At 44.7% G+C, this 26747-nt stretch overlaps 1 pseudogene; it reads left to right on the forward strand.

Moving 5' to 3' along the window:
- The first annotated feature begins 8961 nt into the window (after positions 1-8961).
- LOC133386145 (olfactory receptor 52K2-like) lies at positions 8962-13464 on the forward strand (annotated as a pseudogene).
- Positions 13465-26747: the final 13283 nt, after the last annotated feature.

A 26747-nucleotide genomic window follows, 5' to 3' on the forward strand; every position in this document is an offset into this window, starting at 1 on the left:
GTGGCTGTCTAGTTTAGAGAAAAGGCGGGTCAGAGGAGACATGACAGAGGTGTATAAAATTATGCCTGGGGTGGAGAAAGTGGATGCAGAAAGTTTTCTCCCTCTCTCGCAACACCAGAACTCGTGGACATCTAATGAAGCTGAATGTTGGACGATTCAGGGCAGACAAAAGGAAGGACTTATTCACGCAGCGCAGAGTTAAACTATGGAATTCTCTCCCAGAGGAGGCTGTGATGGCCACCAACATGGATGGCTTTAAAAGAGGATTATGCAAATTCATGGCAGTTAATTGTGTCAAAGGGTACTAGCCGTGATGGCTGTGCTCTGCCTCCATAGTTGTCAGCAGTTGCTTCCGAGTACCAGTTGCTGCTATTCATTCAGGGATGACGGGAGCTGGAGCTGAGCAGCACCTGGAGGGCCGTAAGTTCCCCATCCCTGCAGTAAACTCTGGTACATGATTTGAAGCAGCCACTTCATTTCATGTTTAAGAGTCTCATTTCTGTACCACTCTCTGTCTTCTTAACTCTTGGATAATATTCCACAATTGAAATTACTGGAAGTACCTGGTGTGTTGCAACACCGACACCGTCCCACACATCCACCTAACCGGCTTCTCAGCTACCTTGCATTACTTTAACGAGGGAAGAACAGGTTCGCACTGGACTAGCAGGCTTGGCAAGTGTTATGTCTCCACCCTCCGGACCACCCAGAGATCTGCAGGGCCCCCTCTCGGAGTAAGGCAATGATCAGGGCTTGTGAAAGTCACAAACTGGACCTCTCATAGCCCCTTTACTGATAGAATGGGTGCCTGATTGTCACAGACAGCATAGATCAATAAAACACAATGTCAGTGGGTATTATTTATCCGTTGTTACAACCAGTGTGGTGTAGTGGTTAAGGTGTTGGACTACGGCCTGGGAGACCAGGGTTCGAATCCCCACATAGCCATGAAGCTCACTGGGTGACCTTGGGCCAGTCACAGCCTCTCAGCCTCATGAAAACCCTCTTCATAGGGTCGCCAGAAGCAGAGCTTGGAAAAGTTACTTTTTTGAACTACATCTCCCATCAGCCCCAGCCAGCACCATGCTAGCTGGGGCTGATGGGAGTTGTAGTTCAAAAAAAGTAACTTTTCCAAGCTCTGGCCAGAAGTCAGAATTGATTTGAAGGCAGTACATTTACATTTTTTTAAAACAGAGAAGCCATAGTCAGATATGCTAAATTTTTTCAGTGCAAGTAGATATTAATAAATATCATAACCAGCAGCAAATTCCTTAAAAGTGTGGGCAATAGTAGCCACTCTCTCACAATTGCCCTTACAAAGTGCTGGGTGTAGAGAAGGGACCAGACCAACCCCAACTTCAGAGAGGCCATCCACACAGAGTGCAAGAGTTCCTCAAACCCCAACACACTTGAGTAGGAGCTCTGAAGCAACCAGGCCCCAGAGATGGACATTCTGCAAGAGGAACCAACTGGCATCGGAGGTGTATATCTGGAGTGTGTGTGTGTGTGTGTGTATGACCTCTTGGACAATTATCTTCCTCCCTTACTACTCTTTTACAATAAGCCTGGCTTCACCGTCTAGTGTGAATTCCTCCAGAAAGCTCAATTTTCTTGGGATTTGAAATTGCAAAATTAACTTCATCCCTCTTAGCCTTATTTTGATGTTTATGCTGTATGTACCTAAATTTAGGGAATTTACCTCTGCTATGTATGTATTTGTAACCAGCTTCCCAGGACAGCCCTTGAAGCAAGTTACAAATGATAGAATGAGAAACAAGCATAATCAAAAGGCAATAAAATTTATCAAAATTATCACATCAGGATCTTAATGGCGCTTTCTTAGGGTCATGCATAAACCAGGCCCCCTAATTTCTTCTGCTCTGCAAAATGATACAGCAACCCATTCCACTTAGTCAACATTCACTACCTCACACAAACACATCTTGTACTTAGACATTTACATGCCTCAAAATTCTTATCTATTGCTGGTAATGTAACTTTCGATCCCTCATTGAAACTAACTAGCTGTAGACTGAGGATCTGGACAGACTCAAGAAAGTCTAGAAACATCAGACAAACCACTCACTGCTGGAAAGGGATGTTGGGCTATTCTCTCTTATTTATGGACAACAACAAGCAACAAAAAATATCTGAGCAATGTACAGATATTTTTTTTAAAAAAATACCCAAGCCATAAAATATAAAATACAACATGGGCATCAAATCAGAAACAAATTTAAAACACCATCACAATGAAAACTCAAGTAAAACAGCAACAGAGGCAGCAGAACTGCCAAAGATCTACAGGGCACTAAAACATATTCTTAAAACAGGAAATTGTGGGCCTAGATGGGCCCTTGGTCTGTTTCTGTAGGGCTAAGAACATAAGCAGAACCTGGCTGCTGGATCAGACCCAAGGGAGGCATCTAGTCCAGCCACCTGATCTCACAGATAGCCCAATGGGAAGCAGGATCTGAGCACCACAGCAACTCTCCCCACTTGCAGTTATCAGCAACTGGGATTCAGAGGCTCCGACCGTGTGGGCAGAACATAGACCGCATAATAGCTTTTTCTCCAAGAGGCACTGATAGCTTTTTCTGTGAGAATATATCAAATCCTGCTTCGAAGCCGTCCAAGTTGGCAGCCTATTTTACATTTCGTGGAAGTGAATTCCATAGTTTAATTATGTGCTGCGTGAAGAAGGACTTTCTTTTGCCTGTCCTGAACATTCAGCTTTATTGGATGTCCACGAGTTCTAGCGCTATGAGAGAGGGAGAAAATATGCTCACCTTTTCTCTAATCTGAAAAGCCCCAGATGTTGTAACCTTTCCTTATAGGGGAGTTGCTCCAGCCCCTTGATCGTTCCAGTTGCCCTTTTCCAGCTCTAAATGTAAATGTTCTGCCTTCAAGTTGATTCCGACTTATGGCGACCCTATGAATAGGGTTTTCATGAGCCTGAGAGGCAGTGACTGGCCCAAGGTCACCCAGCAAGCTTCATGGCTGTGTGGGGATTCGAACCCTGGTCTCCCAGGCCGTAGTCCAACACCTTAACCACTAGGCCACACTGGCTCTACAATATCTTTTTTGAGGTGCAGTTGCCAGTCTAAGGAATAGGTTCTTACAATATCTATACTTGGAGATATTAGTCGTATCATTTCATAGCATCATGACCAATGAAGGCCTATCTGAATTTGATTCACAAAATGTTTGGCTCCTTCTTTCTGTCCCAAGTAGTCCTTTGCACTTATCTGACATCACAGCAATGCTATGACTCTGACGTGATTTCCTTGGCAGTGAAGGCAGATCTTCCCAATGTTATTGCATTAGAGCTGCAGTTCAAATGTGCTATGTTTTCCCGTATTGAGGGAGGGTGCCCAAATGCAGCCAAAATAAGCAAACAGACTGTTGAGCTTCGGTGGAAGGAGGTATCAGAAGTCTCAGCAGCAATAATTAGGGAATCTCTAAGGATCCTGTGCAAGGACCTGGAGTTCCGCTCTCTGAGAGATATTCTGGAGATCTCATGTGACCCTGTACATTCAAGTAGGGTGCATCAATCCCTAGAGATCCAGAAAAGCCAATATTGTCTGGACCTTATCACAAACTAAATGGCAACTGGTGCTATAAAGAACACAGAAATGAGGTGTGATCTTTCTAGCAGATTTACACCATAGATTACACGGGCAGGCCAGTATTAGAGGAATTAGTTAGGGATTATCTGTGAGTTCTGGGGAGAAGCTCTAGATTAATTTCTTCAATAAATCTGGGAGCAACTATGCATGTGGCATAAACAGATTTTGTTCACAAGATTTCTCATGAACTATCATGGTATTTGAAAGTTTACATTCCTTGTAGGATTTGGGTTGTCTTTCCACATTAAACAGACATGACCTATCAGATGTGTGTTTATTTCATGTTTTATTTAACAGAATTTCAAAACTGCTTAATTGTAGAAACGTCTAAGCAGTTTTTATAAAATATACATTAACTAGGGGCTGTGCCCCTGCTCCCCACTTTGCAGCCCTGTTTTCACCTTCACCCCCATGTCCATGCCTCCTCCTCCTCCTTTGGTGGAACTCCCCCTTGCACACACAGACCACCCCATGGCAACCGCCTGCACCTTCTTACTCCCACCCATTCCAACTGCTAAGCTCCCCTTTCACCTTTGAACCAATTATGAAACCACCATCCCCTCCTGTTCTGCAGCACCTTTTGTACCCCCACTTTCATGCTCACCCCCATTCTCATGCCTCCAACTCCTTCCTTTTTTGCAGCACCTTCACCTTTTCTTCCTCCCCTCCTCCCCCCTCTCTTCTATTCTGTAGCCCCTTTGTGCGCCCGTGTGTGCACATGCACAGACACATGAGTATATATGTTGCTGTATCTTTGAATAGAATCTTAAGAGCACAACAGTCCTTTCATTTGTTCATCCATAAGTTCAGCTGATGGATGTTGTACATATATGGGTATTTGCTTGTTAATAAAATACCTGTTCTAAATTACTACGTTGAATGTGGAACTTCATGTTGAAGATAACACGTGGTCCCAGGAGTGAAATACTGTACATTGCGTGAAGGTTCTTTCTTTCTTTCTTTCTTTCTTTCTTTCTTTCTGTCTTTCTTTCTTTCTTTCTTTCTTTCTTTCTTTCTTTCTTTCTTTCTTTAAGTGATATCCCCCCTTCCTCCCAGGAGGAGCACAGGGCAGCAAACAAAAACACTAAAAAGACACCAAAACATTATTTAAAATACATTGCAGTCTTCCAGCCTGGAGGCTACCAGTGCATGGACAACAGTATTCAGGCTATCCTGTCTGGAAATGGCCACAGCTGTCTTACCAGCTGAAGCTGGTAAAAGGCACTCCTAGCCACGGAGGCCACCTGGCCCTCTAGTGACAAAGATGGATCCAGGAGCAGTTTTAAACAATGGCAGAGGTTTGAGTGAAGCAGGGATTAGGGATGGGGATGGAATATTTTTTTTAAAAAAGGGACTTGGTATGATATATATATATTTAAATCCACATGTCCAGTCTCAGAGTGGACTGGTCCTGAAGCCTTTGAGTTTCCACAGAAAATCTGCTGATTTTTTGCTCCATTGTGCAGATGAGAAGGGCTTTGAGGGTGTGTGTGGAGATTAGGGACCCCCAGGCCTTCCCCTCCCACTTGTTCCTGGCTTACCACTGGCTCTGCTGGGTTTCCTGTGGCATCACATGGTCTCCCAAGCCCCGCCCACCTCCATGACACTGGAAAGGACTGAAGAGGCCACAGCCTGGACCACGGAGGTGGATCCCTCTCTGTGGGTGATCCTGCTTTTCTCACTCTTCTCCAAAGAGTCTGCAGAGATGGCCACCAAGCTCCTGCTGGGTCCTCTCTGAGTCTCCTTTCTTCTCTCCCCTTTGGATTTCTTTTTTGAGAGAGAGCAATCTGGCTGAGGCTTCTTGGCTGCTGGAACTAGCAGGACGTCAGCACCAGGATTGGAGGCAGTAGGCATGAGAAGAGTTATTACACCAGAGATTAAAGGGGAAATGTAGAGCATCTCAGGAAAAACACTGTCGGCTTCCCTGCTGATCTCTATGGTGCTAACCCTATGAAAACCTGAAGTTTTGAACCTGAAAGCAAAAGGGGGCAGAAGCAACCAAAGATGAGCTAGGAACTGCATTCCAGTTTGATGGAATACTATGGCTTGGACCCAGCAAGCCAATCCCAGCCCGAGCAGGGATCGAGGGAGTGAGCAGGGGGTTGAGTACAGTGAGAAGGAAGTTGGGGGAAGTGCTGTTGTGTTAGCTTCTGTGTTGTAGCCATCTCTGCTATTTCTCTTTGTTAAAACTTTTTTTAAAAAAAAACAGCCCCTTGATGTTCCTCGCTTGCCAATCTGTTCAGACCTCTCCTCTTGCCTTAAACCACCCCTTTTCCCCTGTCAGTGCCCCTCCCTTCTCGCTCCCATGCCACAGACACGGCAGTTGTGCAAACTACCTTCTCTTCTGAAAAAATCTTCCCTGGACCCAGATAATCTGAATAACTATAGGCCGGTAGCAAATGTGCCATTCCTGGGCAAGGTTCTGGAGAGGGTGGTTGCATCCCAGCTCCAGGCACTCTTGGATGAGACCGATTATCTGGATCCATTTCAATCGGGTTTCAGGCCCGGTTTTGGTACGGAGACAGCCTTGGTCGCCCTGTATGATGACCTGTGTCGAGAGAAAGACAGAGGGAGTGTAACTCTGTTGATTCTCCTTGATCTCTCAGCGGCTTTCGATACCATCGACCGTGGTATCCTTCTGGAGAGGCTGGCGGATTTGGGAGTTGGAGGTACTGCTTGGCAGTGGTTCTGCTCCTATCTGGCAGGTCGTCTCCAGAAAGTAGTGCTTGGGGAGCACTACTCTCTACCCTGGGCACTCCAATATGGAGTTCCGCAGGGATCAGTTCTGTCCCCCATGCTCTTTAATATCTATATGAAGCCGCTGGGGCCGGTCATCAGAAGTTTTGGAGTGCGTTCTCATCAGTATGCTGATGATACGCAGCTCTACTTCTCCTTTTCATCTTCTTCAGGTGAGGCTGTCAAGGTCCTAAACCGGTGTTTGGCCGCGATAATGGACTGGATGAGAGCGAACAAATTGAAGCTCAATCCAGACAAGACTGAGATGCTGTTAGTAAATGGATCCCTTGACCAGTTGGATGTTCGACCTGTTCTGGATGAGGTTACACTCCCCCTGAAGGAGCAGGTGCGTAGCTTGGGAGTCCTTTTGGACCCGTCCTTGTCACTTGAAGCGCAGGTGGCCTCGGTGGCACGGAGTGCTTTTTACCAACTTAGGCTGGTGGCCCAGCTACGCCTGTATCTGGACAGGGAACATCTTGCTTCAGTTGTCCATGCTCTGGTAACCTCAAGGTTGGACTACTGCAATGCACTATACGTGGGGCTGCCCTTGAAGACGGTTCGGAAACTGCAGCTTGTGCAGAATGCAGCGGCCAGATTAATAACTGGGACCAAGCGGTTGGAACATGTGACACCAATTCTGGCCCGCTTGCACTGGCTGCCTATATGTTTCTGGGCCCAATTCAAGGTGCCGGTTTTGACCTATAAAGCCTTACACAGCACGGGCCCACAATACCTGGTGGAACGTCTCTCCCGATATGAACCTACCCGGGCACTACGCTCAACATCGAAGGCCCTCCTCCGGGTGCCTACTCAGAAAGACGCCCAGAAGGCGACTACAAGAAAGAGGGCCTTCTCGGTAGCGGCCCCCGAACTATGGAACACCCTTCCTGACGAGGTACGCCTGGCGCCTACTTTACTATCTTTTCGGCGCCAGGTGAAAACCTTCCCCTTTGCCCAGGCATTTTAATATTTTTAATATCTTAGTATTTTAGTATTTTAGTATTTGTATTTAATGTTGTTTATGTTAGTTATATGTTTCGTCTGTTTGTCTAACTGTTGTTTCGAGGATTAGGTGTTTTTTAAAATTGAAATGTAATTATATATCTTCATTGGTTGTACACCTCCCAGAGAGCTTTGCTATGGGCGGTATAAAAATCGGAATAAATAAATAAATAAATAAATAAATAAATTTTACCCCCCTACCTTGTCCTGACTTCATGCACATCCAGGTTTTTGATGTGGCACTACAAATCCTCCAATGGGGGCCAAGTGATGGCGCTCTTACATTTTTATTATATGCAAGAAATGTTCAATAAAAGTCAGAAGTTAAAAACAGGTTGCCCCCCCAAAATCAAAATGTAAATAAAATCAGTAGTTAAAAATACACATTACAATTTTTTTTAAAAATAGATATTAAATGCACACCAACTTTACATATCTGGCTTTGCTTATCTAAGCAAACACGTTCTTAGCAGGCACTGAAAACTGTACAGTGAAGGCACCTGCTAAATATCAATAGGCAGGGAATTCCAGAGTGTAGGTGCTGCCATGCTAAAAGGTGGATCCCTTAAAAGTGCAAAACGGAACCTGTGTGGCACTTGCAAAGTGCTTCTTGTTTTTATGTGCCTTCAAGTCGATCATGACTTATGGCGACCGTATGAATCAGTGACTTCCAACGGCATCTGTCGTGAATCACCCTGTTCAGATCTTGTAAGGTCAGGTCTGCGGCTTCCTTTATAGTATCAATCCATCTCTTGTTTGGCCTTCCTCTTTTTCTACTCCCTTCTGTTTTTCCCAGCATTATTGTCTTTCCTAGTGAATCAGGTCTTTTAATGATGTGTCCAAAGTATGATAACCTTAGTTTCATCATTTTAGCTTCTAGTGACAGTTCTGGTTTAATTTGTTCTGACTCCCAATTATTTGTCTTTTTCGCAGTCCATGGTATCCGCAAAGCTCTCCTCCAGCACCACATTTCAAATGAGTTGGATTTTTCTCTTATCCGCTTTTTTCACTGTCCAACTTTCACATCCATACATAGAGATCGGAAATACCATGGTCTGAATGATCCTGACTTTGGTGTTCAGTGATACATCTTTGCATTAGTAAAGTGCTAGTTCCACAAATCAAAGTGGTCAAGTGGGTATATATAGGGCAAGTCGATCCCTCAAGTAAACTTGTTCCAAGCAGTTTTGTATTTACTAATAGTAATACCTTGGCCTGGTAACATGGTGGTTCTAGTAATCACTGCATTGTTTCCTGACCTAATTGAGGAGAGCAGAGGGGCTGTGTCAGCTGGTCCAGAGGAGATACAAGCAAGCCAGCTCTCAGAGAGCGAGCAAACAGGGAGACCTAACAGGCGTTTAGAGGGGGAGGTCAAGGGGAGGTCCCCCCCCCAAAAATCCCCCTTGTACGGCTCACCACATACCAGTGGGACTCTCCTATTTACCCTGAAGGGGGACAGGACCAAGCACAGGCCATTCCAATACAAGTAGAAAGAAAGGAACAAAAGGCAGTAGAGACTATGGATGGGAAGGACACTCCAGGGGTGGTGACCTGCAAGGTGTGTGCCATGTTTGTTTTCTTGCCTGAGAACAACATGGCATGCACGTGCAACAAGTGCCAGCTGGTGGCGCTGTTGGAAGGAAAAGTGAGGGGCTTGGAATGGCGGGTGGCCGCACTGAAGAGCTTAAGAGAAGATGAAGAGTTCTTGGATAGAACACTTGAACAACAGCAGCAAAGAGAAGTACAGGAGGTGGAAGAACAACAGCATGTTGAAGCAGAAGAGATGGTTGTGGAGAGCAACAACGAAGTGGAGGAAACTCAGTGGGAAAGGGTGACAGGAGCACAAGAGTGAGACAACACCCATCACTGGTGGAAGTACAGAACCACCTCCAGGCACTTGAGGATGAGACTAGAGGACAGTCTGCAGGGGAAGAATTACAGGAGACCCCATGTGACAGCAAGCAAGAGGCTGAAGCTCAGTCAAGCAGAAGCAATGAAACCATGCCCCACAAGAAGAAGAGGAAAATAGTAGAAGTGATGGGAGACTCCTTACTGCGTGGGATTGAAACCCAAGTATGTTGAGAACATCCATGGACTTGCCAGGTATTCTTCCTCTCTGGAGGACAGATTAGAAATGTGACAGAAGTGTTGCCATTGTTCATGAAGCTCACTGACATATCACTTTCTTCTCATCCATGTGGGAACGAATGGTACTGCCAAGCGGAGCTACAAAGAAATCACATCAGACTTTGAAGCTCTGGGAAGGAAACTCAAGGACTTTGGGGCCCAGATAGTGTCCTTGTCCATCTTTCCAGTACTTAGCAGAGGAGTACAAAGGGAAAGAAAAATACTCTGGGTGAATGACTGGCTATGAAGGTGGTGCCGATGTGTGAGATTTGGATTCTGGGACCACGGGCTATGCTTCCTGGAAGATGGACTGTTGACAAGTGATGGGTTGCACCTCACAAGGACTGGGAAGAATGTGTTTGGCCACAGCATGGAGAACTTTATCAAGAGAGCTTTAAACTGAATCCTAAGGGAGAGGGAGACATAAACTTGGTGGTAATGACTAACAAAGGCTTGTGCACAGTAAGAAGAACTGAGGGAATGGCTCTAATAGGGCCAGTAATAGTCTTCATAAAAATGTAGGAAGGAAGCCAGGCAGTGAATCACATGGTCTTCAATGTCTGTATTCTAATGCCCAGAGTATGGGAAGCAAACAGGACAAACTTCAACTCTGAATACAGGAGAGAACTTGATAGGTATAACTGAAACTTCCCATGACTTGAACACAGCGACTGAAGGATATAACTTGTTCAAAAAGAACAGAAGGAATAAAAAGGGAGGTGGAGTCGTGCTATATGTTAAAAATATATATCGCTACACAGAAATACATGAGGATGAGCTTGGTAGCTCCACTGAGAGTATCTGGATTAAAATAAATGGGGCAAGGAATAAAAGGAACATGGTGGTTGGAGTCTACTACTGACCACCCAATCAAGGAGAAGATGAGGATGTAACTTTTGAAAAGCAAATTGCCATGTTTCAATGAGGCATGATGTAGTAGTAATGGGGGACTTCAATTTCCCCAATATCTGTTGGGAGACAAATTCTGCCAAACACGGCCCCTCCAAGTTATTCATAACTTGTGTTGGAGGTAACTTTCTCCTACAGAAAGTGGAGGAAGCAACTAGAGGATTGGCTATCCTTGACTTGATTCTAACCAACAGAGATGACTTGGATGAAGTGGCAGTTATGGGAACTCTGGGGGAAAGTGAGCACGCTATACTTGATTTTAATGGAAGCAAAAGCTGAGAGTAGCCATACGTGTACCCTGGACTTCAGGAAAGGTGATTTTAATAAACTCAGAACAATGGTAAGGTTCTGTGGCAAGCCACCCTAATGAGAAAAGGAGTCCAAGGTGAGTGGGAGTTTCTAAATGAGGAAATTCTAAAGGCACAATGGCAAACAATTCCAACAAGGAAAAAGGGGGAAAACAGCAGAAGAAGCCAATGTGGCTTCACAGAAAGCTTAGAGATGACCTGAAAACAAAAAAGGACACATACAGGAAGTGGAAAGAAGGCCAGGCCACAAAGGAAGAGTACAGGCAGGTAGCACGGAATTGCAGGGATGGCGTCAGGAAGGCTAAAGCTGAGATTAGCGAGAGATGCTAAATGCAACAAAAAAGCTTTCTTCAGGTACGTCAATCGTAAAAGACAGAGAAAAGAAATGGTGGTACAGCTACTCAATGAGGATGGCAAAATGATAACAGATGACAAAGAAAAGGCAGAAGTGCTCAATTCCTACTTCGGCTCAGTCTTCTTCCAAAAGAGAGTGAGTCTATGACCCTCCTGGGAAATGTGCAGTTGAAGAGGCCAGATTGCAGCTGGAGGTTGATAGACAAATGGTCAAGGAATACCTAATCTGCAGGGCCCAATGAACTGCAGCCTAGAGTGTTGAAGGAACTGACTGAAGAACTCTCAGAACCACTGTCTATTATCTTTGCAAAATCGTGGAGAATGGGTGAAGTGCCAGATAACTGGAGGAGGGCTAATGTTGTCCTAATCTTCAAAGGGGGCAAAAAGAAGGAACTGGGGAACTACAGACTAGTCAGCTTCTTTCCCTGGGGAAATTCTGGAGCAGATTACAAAGCAGTCAGTCTGTAAGCACCTTGAAAACAATGCAGTGATTACTAGAAGCCAACGTGGATTTATCAAGAACAAATCCTGCCAGACTAATCTTATCTCATTTTTTGATTGGGTAACCTCCCTGGTAGACTGTTGGAATGCTGTGGACCACAGCTTGGAAAAGTTACTTTTTTGAACTACAACTCCCATCAGCTCCAGCCAGCATGGCCACTGGACTGGGCTGATGGGAATTGTAGTTCAAAAAAGTAACTTTTCCAAGCTCTGCTGTGGACATAATGTATCTCAACTTCAGCAAAGCCTCTATTTGGCACTGGTTAGGCCTCATCTTGAGTACTGCATCTGGTTCTGGACACCACATTTTAAGAAGGATGCAGATAAACTGGAACAGGTTCAGAGGAGGGTAACAAGGATGATCAGGGGACTGGAAAAAAAGCCCTGTGAGGAGAGACTGAAAGAACTGGGCATGTTTAGCCTTGAGATGAGAAGGCTGAGGGGAAATATGTTAGCACTCTTCAAGTACTTGAAATGTTGTCACACACAAGAGATTGCCACACACAGGACAACTTGAACGGTTGTCACACACAGGAGGGCCAGGATCTCTTCTCAGTCGTCCCAGAGTGCAGATTTCCTAACACAGACGCAGACTGGGATAGGTCTCAACCTAAAAGGCTTGTTGAAAGAGGAAAGTCTTCAAAAGGTGCCAAAAAGATAGCAGAGATGGCAGAGATGCTTTTATTCTTGTTTTTTGAAGTGATTGAATTTGTTTTTGGACAGTATTCCTGGCTGCTTTGGGCTTTCTTTTGGAAAGAAAATTAGGTATGGATGAATGGGATGGATGAAACTAGGGGACTATGAGGAAACTTACAGTAGGGTTATTGACTAGGAGACCCTGGAATAAAGAGTGCTAGTTGTCACTCATGTTCTTCTCAGCTGTATTATACTATCTGAGATCTGTCCTTCCAGGTTCTAGGATATGCTATGGCTGCAGATCACCACTGAAGGCTTCCCGGGAACTAAACATACAGTGTTAGCTTCCAGCTGGACCCTGATTCACCTGTCCACCTTCCAGGCCTACAAGATGCTCACATCTGGGTTTCCACCCCTTTGTGCACCATCTACATCCTGACCCTTCTCTGTAATTGCCTCCTCCTGGTGGTTGTCAGGAGACAGCCAAGACTCCAGAGCCCATGTACTTGTTCCTCTGCATGCTGGCAGTTGCTGACCTGGTGATCACTACCAAGACTGTACCCAAAACCTTGAGAATTTTCTGGTTTGGCCGTGGAAGCATCCACATAAATGGCTGTCTCATCCAGGTCTTCTTACTCCACTCCTTCTCAAAGATGGAATCAGGGTTCCTATTGGCCATGGCCTTTGATTGCTACATGGCATTTGCAAGCTCTTGAGACATGCAGCTGTACTGACCAATTATATGATTGCCCAAATGGGATTGGTCATTGTGTTATGGGGGCCATACCCTTGACCTCGCACCCCTTCCTGCTAAAATGGCTCCCATATTCTAGAGGCAGTGCCATCTCACACACTTACTGTGAGTTCATGGGTTTGGTGAAACTGGCCTGTGTGGACACTGTGGCTGAGAGGGCCTATAGTCTTCTGGTTGCCTTCCTAACAGGAGGGTTGGACTTGATACTGACCATCCTGTCTTACATTCTCATTTTCCAAGCAGTCTTTCAACTCTCTTCCAAGGAAGCTCAGGTCAAATCTCTTGGCACCTGTGGCTCTCACATCTGTGTCATCCTAGTGTTTTAAAGGCAGCATTTTTCTCATTCTTGTCTCACCAATTTGGTCACATGGCTCCCAGTATCCATATTCTAGTGGCAGATATGTACTTGCTCTTTCCATCCATGATGAACCCCATTATTTATGGAGTAAGCACCAAGAGAATCCAGCAGGGGCTTTTCCAAATGTTCTGCATCAAATCTTCTGAATAAATGTTCTGGAACTTGGGAAATCTGTTGGAGTTAAGCTGTTTTGCCAAAGGCTTTTTCCTTTCCCTGAAGCAAGAAAGTTCAAGATCCGAATGACCATGAAACACACTGGTGAGGAAAGAAAATTTCATGCTTTATCTTAGCAGGCGCTAAAACACTTAAAGCAGCTAATGATGAGCACAGAGCTTATCTTACATTCTCTTTTCCCTGCTGGAAGCCCCAAACAGCAGACAGCAGAGAGATCCCATTATGGCCCTGTTTGTATTTACACTGCACAGCCCTTCCCTGCAGGCCGGAAAGTGGGAAGTAGGAAAAAGAAAGTTCTCCTATTGCCAGCTGGAATTTGTTAGGACACAAAGAAAACCTGAGGGGTTCCTTGTGACTTCCCACCCTTTACTTTCCTCTAGTGACAGGGATCCTGTGAGGGAAAAGTCAGCAAAACAGACACAACTTTACAGCAGCAGTGACAAGTCACAAGAGAGAGGACTGGTTGCTGATCTCAGGAGGAATGACCAGAGCCAGCCCTGGAGATAGGAAAGCCCATGATTGGATCTTCTAGGTTTCCCCCCACTTAAAAGCAACCACAGAGAATGGAGTTCCCATTTAATTGGAGCAGCAGCACTAGGAGGGGAAGGGAGACTAAATGCATCTCCCATGGACCTTTGCACCCTGCATGCTAATTTATTTTATTTATTAATTAAATTTATTTATACCCCACCTTTTGGCCAAAGGCCCTCAAGGCGGCTTACAAATATATATAAGATGTCATATCCAATACGTAGGAAAGACCACAACTGACCTACGTACGCGCTTCAGGAACCACAAGTCGGCAATCTTGACAAAAAAAGTGGAGCAACCAGTTGCAAAGCATTTTAACATCGAGGGTCACAGCCTGTTGGACTTTTCCATAACAGCGATAGAGATGCCAGCAGATCCAGCAGCATTGACCAAAAGGGAGAACTTTTGGATATACTCTCTGGACACATTGGCACCACATGGCCTGAACCTGGAGGACAGTACCACCACTACTTACCTTCTGCAAATGAAGCCCCTCTGAGCATTCCATCCTCAAAGCTCTATAACTGCCACCTTCGCAACAGCATTTGTATGTTGGCAGCTGATGAAGGCGGAAGCTGAGACGTTTTGTTAATACAATAAACACCTCTGTTTGGTTAATCACAATTACGTTTATATATATATATATATATACACACACACACACACAAATATAAAAATACATCAATGAAAGCAATACACTTTACAAAAATTAAACTAAATAGCAAATAACATTATTAAGAAAATTATACAAATGTATACAAATTCACATAAACATTCGTTGGTATACTCATAGTCAAACCAGATCAGTTCATTAATGGTCTCCAGCTTGGGTGATGTGGGCCCCAGAGTGGAAAAGGAGGAGGCTGGTACGGAATCTGCTTCTCCTCCACACCCTTTCTGGTGCAACTTCTCCAGGCAGGCTGGTCCTGGGCCACCATAGTGCAGGCACATGTCTGGATCCAGACTGGCCAGAATGCCCAACAGGAGATCGGACTCAGGAGCTGAAGAGTCAAGGCTGTCTGAATGCAGGTGGAGGCGGAGGCTGCCACCACCGAGGCAGGCGGCTGCTGGGCCTGTCCCTGCTTCAGCACCCCCACCGCCGGTGTCGCTTCGCTGCCACCGGTTCCTTCCAGGGCGGGGAGTCCGAGGGCATCAGACTGGTAATTACCCAGGGCATCAGACTGGTGAAGAGGGCAGAGGAAAGGGAGGCAGGAAAATCCCTTAGGACTCTGTGAAAGTGACTTCCCATGTTATTGTAGTGAGCATTTCTTCTAATGTACACAATTTGCAAGATTTTGTTTTCCTGATGCAATACAATTACTTCTGCTATTGTCACTGGTCTGTGACTTTTTAGGCACACTTTCCCCTAGTGTGCATGTTTGTGCACATAATTTGCTTTGCAGAGAATTGCCGTGTAAAATGTGAAGAACCATGAATTTCAAGGGGTACCTACTTTTCAGCCCGCGTAGTGCTTTGCAAAGTGTGAATTAGATAGGTTTGCATTTGAACCAAACTGTATTTCTGTCTGATCCCCAATCACTGTGTGCTTCTGCTGCAACTTATACCACCTATTTGAAAAGTTTTGGGGGTTCCATGGTCCTCTGAATTGCCAGGCCCGGCCTCCAAGAGGTCTTCTGTATCTTTAAAAGTTGTGCAGAAGGAAGGGAGAATTCCACCTTGTGGTTTTTCCCATTACAGGGTTGCAAGAACACCTGCACTTGGCTGACTTTCTCTTCTCCTAAAGATACAGGATCCGTCTCAGGCCATGGACCTGGCAACCTAGCAGTGACATAAGGAATCAAGTGGTCCTTAAGATATATCACATATATGAGTCTCCCCCTCCCATCTTACCTTCACAACAACCCTGTGAGGTAGGTTAGAGCAAGAGATGGGGACAGCTACATTGCCGGGCAATTTGCCCCTGGGTCTAATTACTGCACCATACCAGATGTCTCCCCAACGTCCTCTGCTGGGTGCAAGGGTTCCTTTAATTGCTGTGCCCAACTTCCATATAGCTTTAGCTTGGTGTTTTCTGGCCCATTTATGTTTATTCCCTTGTTCTTTTTCTGGCTTGCCTCCTGTGTCTTGGAAAACAGGCCCTGGTTCTGATTTTCAGGAATCTCCCAAATGGGGGGTGGGGGAATAAATTAAAATAACCATTGTGACAGATCAATTCTATGTGCGCTATATAACTATCCTGCCCCCAGCTCTGTCTTTTATGTATCATGGTTTTATCACCCTGCAATATATTAGAAGATGTACTTATAACAAGATGTGTTGTGTATATAATAGATCTGTCAGATGGTTGATTGATTGCTTTTCTCTGCTGGGGTGATTATTCAACATCGGGACTATTTTTATTTCACTTCTTGCAGCACTGGGAATTGCCATTTCCTTCTCTGTGTCTTCTGTTTTGCGTGGCATGCAAAAATTCAAGCGGTGTCGCTTAACCCTACTGACAGTCTGGCCACATTTGCACCATGCATTCATCCCACTATTATTTCACTTCAAACCGACAGGGCATATCCCAAAGAATCCTCGGAAGTGTAATGGGTGAAGGGGGCTGAGAGTTGTTAGGAGACCCCATTCCCCTCATAGAGCGACAAGTCCCAGAGTTCTCGGGGAAGAGGGATTGACTGTTAAACTACTGGGGGAATTTTTTCCACCCAACACGGAAAGGTCGGGGACTGAGTGGCAGAGATGGGGATGTTGCGTGCGGGGCCCTCTCTTTGCTACTGATGTTAATATTTCTTGTTCAGGCATCATGAGTAATCAGAGTCCAGTCCCGGCATCCAAAGAAGGCAGATCACCCACTTCTCCCTCACTCCTATGGTCAGGTGCGTCTGTCTCCATCATTCTTGGCTTTTAGTAGGGATTGGGAAACATCCCTGTTTACCCAGGCACTTGATGGCTGAAGGAGACTGTTCCTGACAACCCGGAGATCGCTGCAACTGTTTTTAGAATGTTTTAACAGTAACTATTTTTAGAATGTTTTAAATGGTCTTTAGCATGTTTTTGCTGCCATTGTTAAAATATTTTGTTGTAAATGTGTTTGCTGCTCTGGGATCCTTTGGGAGGGAAAGTGGGATATAAATTTAATTCATAAATTAATAATACCTGACAGTTATTGTTGTTATGTGCCTCCAAGTCGACTATGGCTTATGGTGACGCTATGAATCAGTGAGCTCCAAGAGCATCTGTCATGAACCACCCTGTTCAGATCTTGGAAGTTCAGGTCTGTGGCTTCCTTTATGAATGAATCCATCTCTTGTTTGGCCTTCCTCTTTTTCTACTCCCTGCTGTTTTTCCCAGCATTATTGTCTTTTCTAGTGAATCATGTCTTGTCATGATGTGTCCAAAGTATGATAACCTCAGTTTCATCGTTTTAGCTTCTAATGATAGTTCTGGTTTAATTTGTTCTAGCACCCAATTATTTGTCTTTTTGGCAGTCCATGATATGTGCAAAGATCTTCTCCAACACCACATTTCAAATGCGTTGATTTTTCTCTTATCAGCTTTTTTCACTATACCTGACAGAGGTGGTGACGAAAAGTAGCAATTCAGGACTCTTTTGAATCTAATGAGTGTATCTGGAGGAAACACAATTGAAACCCTGGAATGAGCATCCATTGGAGTGCATGACTGGGGCCAACAGATAAAGGAGCTCTACCATTTGAATTTTGGCTGATAAAGGCAGCGGAACCTGTTCTAGAAAAATGGGGTGGCTATCCTAGTCCTTTCCCCCATGCCCAGTGGCTGCACATGGACTTTTAATGAAAGGGCCAAGCCAAAAATGGCAAAAGATTGATCTGTGATGCTCAGGAGCGAGAGAGCTGTCACCCGTGCAATGAAATCATGCATTTTGTTAGGGTGAGCCCATCTCTAAAAGGGCCTTGGATGTTTCCCAACAATTCATGAGCATTTAAGCAGTGCTGGAACAGAGGTAGCCAGAGGTGAGACGGGGAGTGGGGTGGGCGGAGGCAGTAATCCTGAGCTATTCATTAATCTGGACAGACCTGCAGTGGGTCACAGGTGGAATTGCTTCACAAGCCCTTTCCTTGCAAAGCTATTTTTAGTTGTCAGGATTTTGGACTCTTTAGAAACTTCAGTTTTCTATATCTTCCCTTTACCTATTCCACAGTGGTGGGGGGGGCAAGGCGAGGAGACAGCCAGGGGCCCGCTCCCCTGTTGAGATCTTAAGGAGTTACACTCCTGAAGATCTTTCTCCCACGGATGCCAAACAGCTGGAGAAGAAGGTTTTAATTACAATTACAAAGGTGAACAATGCATAGGGATTTCAAGTGCTTTTTGGTCCAGGGATATTCCATTTGTCTAGTTGTCATTTCATGGAAATCAGCACTGAACAAACCACAACCTCCACCAAAATATTTATATTTTGCTGATTTAAACCACCACCTTTTCAAATGGTTGAAGATGGCAAACAGGGGTGTAGTCATCTAGGGTCTCAGGAGGTCAAAGACCCTTTATTCTTTTGGGAGCAGGGTCCCTATATCTCCAGCATCCTATGAGCCAATTGCATGAAAGGGGAGTGTGTTAGCCACTGAAAAGTGCCTCCTGACATGCTTCCTTGTCCTTTCCTGCTAATTAGAGCCAATCAGAGTGGAAGGAGATGAGTCAGCTACTGAGAAGACTCTTTCCAGTAGCTAACACGCTCCCTTTCATGCTTATCGGCTCCTAGGGACATTTGTTGTTGTGGGAGAAGGCATGAGCAAGGTTCTCATTCTGAACTCAGCAGCAAAAATGGGTGTGTGTGGTGTGGCTGTGATTATCCTGAAGGGACCCTGCACTTCTGAATTTGCTGCTACACTACTGGTGGCAAACAATCAAGAGAGAGATGGAAAGGATCACACACACATAAGTAATAATCCTGAAAACAAATTATTTTGAAACAGAATAAACCTACAAAATATCATCAATTAAAATAAAAAGAAGCATCAGAAAATATTCACTGTAAACAAAAGGGGTTGTACCCAATGCTAGCTCTACTCAGAGTAGACCTGTTGAAGTTAATGAACATGATGAGCTTAGTGTCACTCATTTTGGTGGGTCTCGTCTGCGTAGGACTAGCATTGGAGACAACCCAAGAAGAGCACTGCCTAATGAGACCAAAGGCTTATCTAGTCCACCATCCTGTTTCCCGCAGTGACCAACCAGATTCCTATGGGAAACACATGAATCTTTTTCAGCCTGAAGGCCAAGTTTGCTTCTGAACAACCTTCCAATAAAATAATCCAGGGATTGGGAAACTGTGACCCTCTAGATCAGTGCTTCTCAAGATCCCAACCACTTGAAAATTGCGGAGGGTCTTGGCAGACCACATAATGATTTTCCTGACTGTTGTTTAGCAACTGTAATGCACTGTGCTAGATACTAAAGTATGTATTGATTCTCAAATGCCTTGTCAGCCTCTTTTCCCCGCGTGGGACCTTCCCTCGTTGTGCTGCCAACCACAGCTTTATTCCTTTGAGGAAGGCAATCCTTCCACCCCATCACTTCATCCTACTCACTTTCTGGATGGACCACCAGGTTCCAAGAATGATGGAACAACCACTGTGCCCACTGATCTTCATCCACACACAAATCCACACCGTTCTTTACACACATGTAGCTATGCTGCTCTGCAGAGTTGCCATTGCAGACCGCCTGCATGAGTCTCATGGACCACTAGTGGTCTGTGGCCACACTTTGGGAACCCCTGCTCTTGATGTTGTTAGACTAACCATTCCCCTCATCTCTGACCAAAATTAATAAGAAGTTTTTACACTCGATCAGTGAAACACATATTCAGATCCTTTCCAGTAAATAAGGCCACTGGTCCATTTAACCCTGCACTATCTCCTTTGACTGGCAGTTCTCCAGGGCCTCTGGCAGAGGTCTTTCCCACCACCTTATGCCTGATCCTCCTTTTTAGCAGGAAATGCCAAGGATTGAACCTTAAGCCTTCACTATGCAAAGCTGGTCTCTGCCACTGACTAGTGGTTCTTCCCTAACAAACCAGGTATGTTAAAAAAAAAATCTAGGATTCAGATGTGCTCTTATTCCACCCTACCTACATAACCAGCTGCCTTATACTAGATCATGCTATTTGTCCATTTACCTCGGTATTGTTTCCTTGGATTGGCAGCAGTTCTCTAGGGCTTCAGACAGAGGCCATTCGCAGATGCTTTTGGAAATGCTTGATAGGGATCAAACCTGAGCAGGACTCACCCAAGACATTCTGCTGCCTGATGCCAAGGATAAGTTAGTGCCTGTGATGCATCCTTTCCTGGCTCTCCCTGTCAGGTTCCTACCTGCGCGTGGCTACTGCCTGTCACTAGGCACCACCAGGGACTCCACCAGTCCGGACCGCACTCTCTTATGGTTTACCTATCCGCTGTAGCACAGATCTCAACAGATCCCCCTGCTAGGCAACCACCAGTAACGTCCCAATACTAGTATTCCCAGAGACTCTGAATACTGGTATTGTTATTCTCTTCACCGCTGCCACCATTTGTTACAGTTTCCCTTCAGCCTTGGTCATTACCTTACCCTCCCTTCTGGTCTGTGAAACCCCAGCCAAGGATCAGGCCTTTGGTAAACCAAATTAAGTATTTATTACAGATAACAAAGCTAACAAGATTAACAAGATTTCTTCTTAAGGCACATAAGCATATGGTTTTACTCAATACTAATCCGAACTCCACCTCCCTCCTTCTCCACTCTCTCCAGGCAAACAACTCTCTCAAACCCCACCAAGCAATCCACTCAGTTCTCTTCTCCCCCCCCCTCTGATTCCACTCTCACTCTTCCTTTTATACGTTCAGCCATTTTAAACACTCAGCTAATCATCTCGCATTCTACTGCCCATTCACTCCCCCTCCTCTTTCACTCCACTTACCATGTATCTTCTAAAACAACAACACTTACCATATATACATTAATATAGGAACATCACAGCCTCGCACAAAGAAGCAAGTCCAGTCTTTTTGGGAGCTTGCAGGATACTATAGGAGGTTTGCCCTCCACTTCAGTACCATTGCCACTCCCTTGACTGATTTATGTAAAAAATGCAAGCCTAAACAGGTGCGATGGTCTGATAGTTGTCAACAGGCCTTTATGATTTTAACTTGGTTTTAGGATCCTTGTGATGTGGATTTTGATGATTTTATGACCTATGCAGGAAAATGATCCTGGGTTTTTCGAAGTGTCCTTTTTCACCATTCTTTTCCTTTTTATTCATTTTTATGCCCATTTACCTCACTGGTTTAGGAACCTTTTTATTCAACTTGTCCTGTAAAGAGATTTTTCCTTTTTTTCTTGTAAGGATTTTCAATTTTTGTTGAAGTTACGTTTTTTAGTGGGCCAGAAATAGCATGTTACGCTTAGGGATTAAGTAAATGATTTTTCTTTGTTGTCAAGTTTGTTTGCCTGGTTCTTCTGCCATCTCTGCTGAGAGCTAATGATGAAATAAGAGGTGTTGAACCTCTAATGTCGTCTTTAAAAAAAGGGGAACGTCATGAAAACCTGCATCCAAGATGGTTGTGTAGCAGGGAATTGGGGGAGAGGGTTGGTTCTAACCCAGTACCTTGACCATTGACCAGGACTACTGTGTAAATGGGGATGTTTGTTTAGGGCCCCAGAGCAAGGAGTGTCTGCTTGTCTCTTGACTCTAGGGATCCCAGGCAAGTTACGGGGCTCTGAGCTTCCCCTTGGCTCAGGGTGATTAACCAGATAAGGGGTGGTGGCAGCTACATACACCGCAGGGCCGTTGTGAGTGTGCACAGCCTTGGCAGGGAAGGATATTTGCCAGGATCAATTGTCCAGGGTGGGGAGTTGGCTCCTGGGACGGTGTAGGGCGGGAGGAGGACCCACGTCAGTCATCACAGTGCCTGTCTAATATTTAAGGGGAGGGAATTCCACAGGGTCGGTGCCACCACACTAAAGGTCTGCTTCCTATGTTGTGCAGAACGGACATCCTGATAAAATGGTGTTATTATTGTTATTAATATTATTATTAATATTCATAATAAAAGGTTACACCACTTTAAAAATCAATTTGAAAATAACAAAACAAATTAGTTATGTCTGTTACCTTTAATATCTCTTGTAGTCTCTGTTTTTAAATCAATCTTTTGATTATCTTTCTTTCTTTCTTTCTTTCTTTCTTTCTTTCTTTCTTTCTTTCTTTCTTTCTTTCTTTCTTTCTTTATTAAATATATACCCCACCTCAGAAGAGCCAGGCTGTTGCTGGGTCAGGCCAAAGGGGACCCACCCTGTTTTCACAGTGGCCAAGCAGATGACCCAGCCAGAAGCTCCCAAGCGGGGCAGCCCTTCCTCCCACAGGAGCCAGGGCAGAAGCGATAAAGCAATTAAACCATTGGAAAACATGATCATTTGGAGATCTAAAGAGTGAGACAATCTTTGAGGTATCTTTTCAGATATATTAACAGTTTTAAGTAAACCACTGATTCTTTTATTAACTGGTATATAAGTCTTGTTAGATAAAATAAATCCTGCCGTGTAGTCTAGTGATCTTAGCCCCACATTGCACATCGGGGGGGGGGGCGTCTATGTTTAGCGTTTAGGTCTGAGTTTGGTCAGAGTGGGGCGTACACAATGACTCTCCTTAAGACCTTCAGCTCAACTTCAAGACTCCGGCTCAACCCTTCATTGGTTGAAACTCAATTAATAAACAAACCAACCCTTTCTGGTTTTACATGTTGTGTTCAGGGCTCCTTCCATCTTCAGTCAAGCACCAAAAAGCAGCCGGGAAATTGCAGCCACTAAGTCTGATTAAAAATAGCTAAACCCATGGCAGTGGAAGGTGGAACCTTGCTCATTTTCTGTGCTCTTTGGGGTTTCCAGCAAAAGATCCCTGAGACCTCCACACTCCTCCTGTCCTTGGTGGGCAGGTTTCTGCCCTCCTCTTCAACTGCTGAGAAAGAGGGGGGTTACAACAACCCTGCAATGTAGCCCAGTGTTCTTGTAGCCCTTCATTGCTGTTGGAAGTGGATGGTGTGAGGCTAAGGGGGTGGGCTATAAGGGAGAGAATGGCCAGTATCCTTACAGCCACATGTTGCTCAGAGGAGAAGTATGGATCTTGCTGAGAATGACCCAAACTTCTCAAAGGGGACACTTCTCCTGGCTTACTGATGGCCTCAAACCTCTCATTAGGTTCTCTTTTGTAGCCCACTGACCTCTTTGGACAAACCTCTGAAAACATTATCTTTTTCTGACACATTTGAGGAGGGGACTTCTCACATGGGAGGGAGGAGGAATTCAGATAAATGTGGAGATGCAAAATAGCTCCTGTCATGAATCCACACCGTCAAGGCGCAAGGATCATGCGTCAGACCCAATTCCCACCCTTGGGGTAATTGATCTGGAACCAAAAAATACCAATTCACCCTTGCCAAGGCTGTGTACGCTCACACCAACCCTGCAAGGTAGAAGGTAGGCTGCCACCACCCCTTTCACTGGTTCCACTCAGAGCTAGGGGATCTCTGAGCCCAGACACTAGGTCAACCAAGGTCTAAAAAGACAAGAGCCAAACTTATACTCCTTGTCAGAAAACCTCTGGTTAAACCCACAAAGTAGAATTAAGTTTTTAACTTCTTTTTCCCTCTTTGGTAGTTACGTGACTGAGATGGTCTAGGTGCTGAATTCAGAACCACCCTTTCTCTCAATGAACACACCAGGTTAAATAGTAGCTTTATTAAAAATAGATAAGTGCACATCAATATATATAGCAGCAAGTAATCCTTTAAGACCATACACCCAAACAGGGGTTTAGGTACACACAAGAGAGTTCATACACACAACAGGAAAATAACAACCTTTTCTAACCTAATACTTACACATGAGGTAGATGGTTGAAGTGGCATCCCTCCTAAGAGAGAATGATGTTAACCACAAAGCAATGGGACCCTGCATAGGTTACCTCCCATAGGCAACACCATGGAACCACAAAAGCAGAGAAGTATGGAACTCTGGAACCAAGGCAGCAGAGAACAAAGGCTATGGGTCCCTAGCCCTATACTTAAGGGGAAGAATCCTAACGGTCCAGGATTCAGGAACCAATCAGAAAATGTCTGATGTAACCCCCTTCTAGATGTTTCTCACTCTTTCGCGCCTTTCAGGCCCCCCTCCCAAACGGTGTTTCAACTGCACCGGCCAAGAATGACCTTGAGTGCCAGGCACTTGTTAATCAGCACAGATAGCCAGGTGCTTCTTGTTTAGGCTTCTTCTTAACCGTCCTCAGCTGGAAACCGAAACCTAAAGTGGTATTCTATCAGAGGCCTGTCTTTCTTAACATTTAAACTCCCAGAATTCTTTGCTTGAACCAAGATGTTTCCTTTATGGATTTTTAATAACTCATGAACATGTACAGGTTCATGACAGCTCCCACAAATTATACTCCAAATGAAGGCCTTCTGGAATTTGTATTAAGAACATAAGAACATCAGAAGAGCCTGCTGGATCAGGCCAGTGGCCCATCTAGTCCAGCATCCTGTTCTCACAGTGGCCAACCAGGTGCCTGGGGGAAGCCCGCAAGCAGGACCCGAGTGCAAGAACACTCTCCCCTCCTGAGGCTTCCGGCAACTGGTTTTCAGAAGCATGCTGCCTCTGACTAGGGTGGCAGAGCACAGCCATCATGGCTAGTAGCCATTGATAGCCCTGTCCTCCATGAATTTGTCTAATCTTCTTTTAAAGCCATCCAAGCTGGTGGCCATTACTGCATCTTGTGGGAGCAAATTCCATAGTTTAACTATGCGCTGAGTAAAGAAGTACTTCCTTTTGTCTGTCCTGAATCTTCCAACATTCAGCTTCTTTGAATGTCCACGAGTTCTAGTATTATGAGAGAGGGAGAAGAACTTTTCTCTATCCACTTTCTCAATGCCATGCATAATTTTATACACTTCTATCATGTCTCCTCTGACCCGCCTTTTCTCTAAACTAAAAAGCCCCAAATGCTGCAACCTTTCCTCGTAAGGGAGTTGCTCCATCCCCTTGATCATTCTGGTTGCCCACTTCTGAACCTTTTCCAACTCTATAATATCCTTTTTGAGATGAGGCGACCAGAACTGGACACAGTATTCCAAATGCGGCCGCACCATAGATTTATACAACGGCATGATGATATCGGCTGTTTTATTTTCAATACCTTTCCTAATTATCCCTAGCATGGAATTTGCCTTTTTCACAGCTGCCGCACACTGGGTCGACATTTGCATCGTGCTGTCCACTACAACCCCGAGGTCTCTCTCCTGGTCGGTCACCGTCAGTTCAGACCCCATGAGCGTATATGTGAAATTCAGATTTTTTGCTCCAATATGCATAATTTTACACTTGTTTATATTGAATTGCATTTGCCATTTTTCCGCCCATTCACTCAGTTTGGAGAGGTCTTTTTGGAGCTCTTCGCAATCCCTTTTTGTTTTAACAACCCTGAACAATTTAGTGTCGTCAGCAAACTTGGCCACTTCACTGCTCACTCCTAATTCTAGATCATTAATGAACAAGTTGAAAAGTACAGGTCCCAATACCGATCCTTGAGGGACTCCACTTTCTCCCATTGGGAGAACTGTCTGTTTATTCCTACTCTCTGCTTTCTGCTTCTTAACCAATTCCTTATCCACAAGAGGACCTCTCCTCTTCTTCTATGACTGCTAAGCTTCCTCAGAAGCCTTTGGTGAGGTACCTTGTCAAACGCTTTTTGAAAGTCTAAGTACACTAGGTCCACTGGATCACCTCTATCTATATGCTTGTTGACACTCTCAAAGAATTCTAATAGGTTACTGAGACAGGACTTTCCCTTGCAGAAGCCATGCTGGCTCTGCTTCAGCAAGGCTTGTTCTTCTATGTGCTTGGTTAATCTAGCTTTAATCATACTTTCTACCAGTTTTCCAGGGACAGAAGTTAAGCTAACTGGCCTGTAATTTCCAGGATCCCCTCTGGATCCCTTTTTGAAGATTGGTGTTACATTTGCCACTTTCCAGTCCTCAGGCACGGAGGAGGACCCGAGGGACAAGTTACATATTTTAGTTAGCAGATCAGCAATTTCACCTTTGAGTTCTTTGAGAACTCTCGGGTGGATGCCATCCAGGCCCGGTGATTTGTCAGTTTTTATATTGTCCATTAAGCTTAGAACTTCCTCTCTCGTTACCACTATTTGTCTTAGTTCCTCAGAATCCCTTCCTGCAAATGTTAGTTCAGGTTCAGGGATCTGCCCTATATCTTCCACTGTGAAGACAGATGCAAAGAATTCATTTAGCTTCTCTGCAATCTCCTTATCGTTCTTTAGTACACCTTTGACTCCCTTATCATCCAAGGGTCCAATTGTCTCCCTAGATGGTCTCCTGCTTTGAATGTATTTATAGAATTTTTTGTTGTTGGTTTTTATGTTCTTAGCAATGTGCTCCTCAAATTCTTTTTTAGCATCCCTTATTGTCTTCTTGCATTTCTTTTGCCAGAGTTTGTGTTCTTTTTTATTTTCTTCATTCGGACAAGACTTCCATTTTCTGAAGGAAGACTTTTTGCCTCTAAGAGCTTCCTTGACTTTGCTCGTTAACCATGCTGGCATCTTCTTGGCCCTGGCGGTACCTTTTCTGATCTGCGGTATGCACTCCAGTTGAGCTTCTAATATAGTGTTTTTAAACAACTTCCAAGCATTTTCGAGTGATGTGACCCTTTGGACTTTGTTTTTCAGCTTTCTTTTTACCAATCCC

Source organism: Rhineura floridana, chromosome 5, assembly GCF_030035675.1.
Source record: "Rhineura floridana isolate rRhiFlo1 chromosome 5, rRhiFlo1.hap2, whole genome shotgun sequence".
NCBI lineage: Eukaryota > Metazoa > Chordata > Lepidosauria > Squamata > Rhineuridae > Rhineura > Rhineura floridana.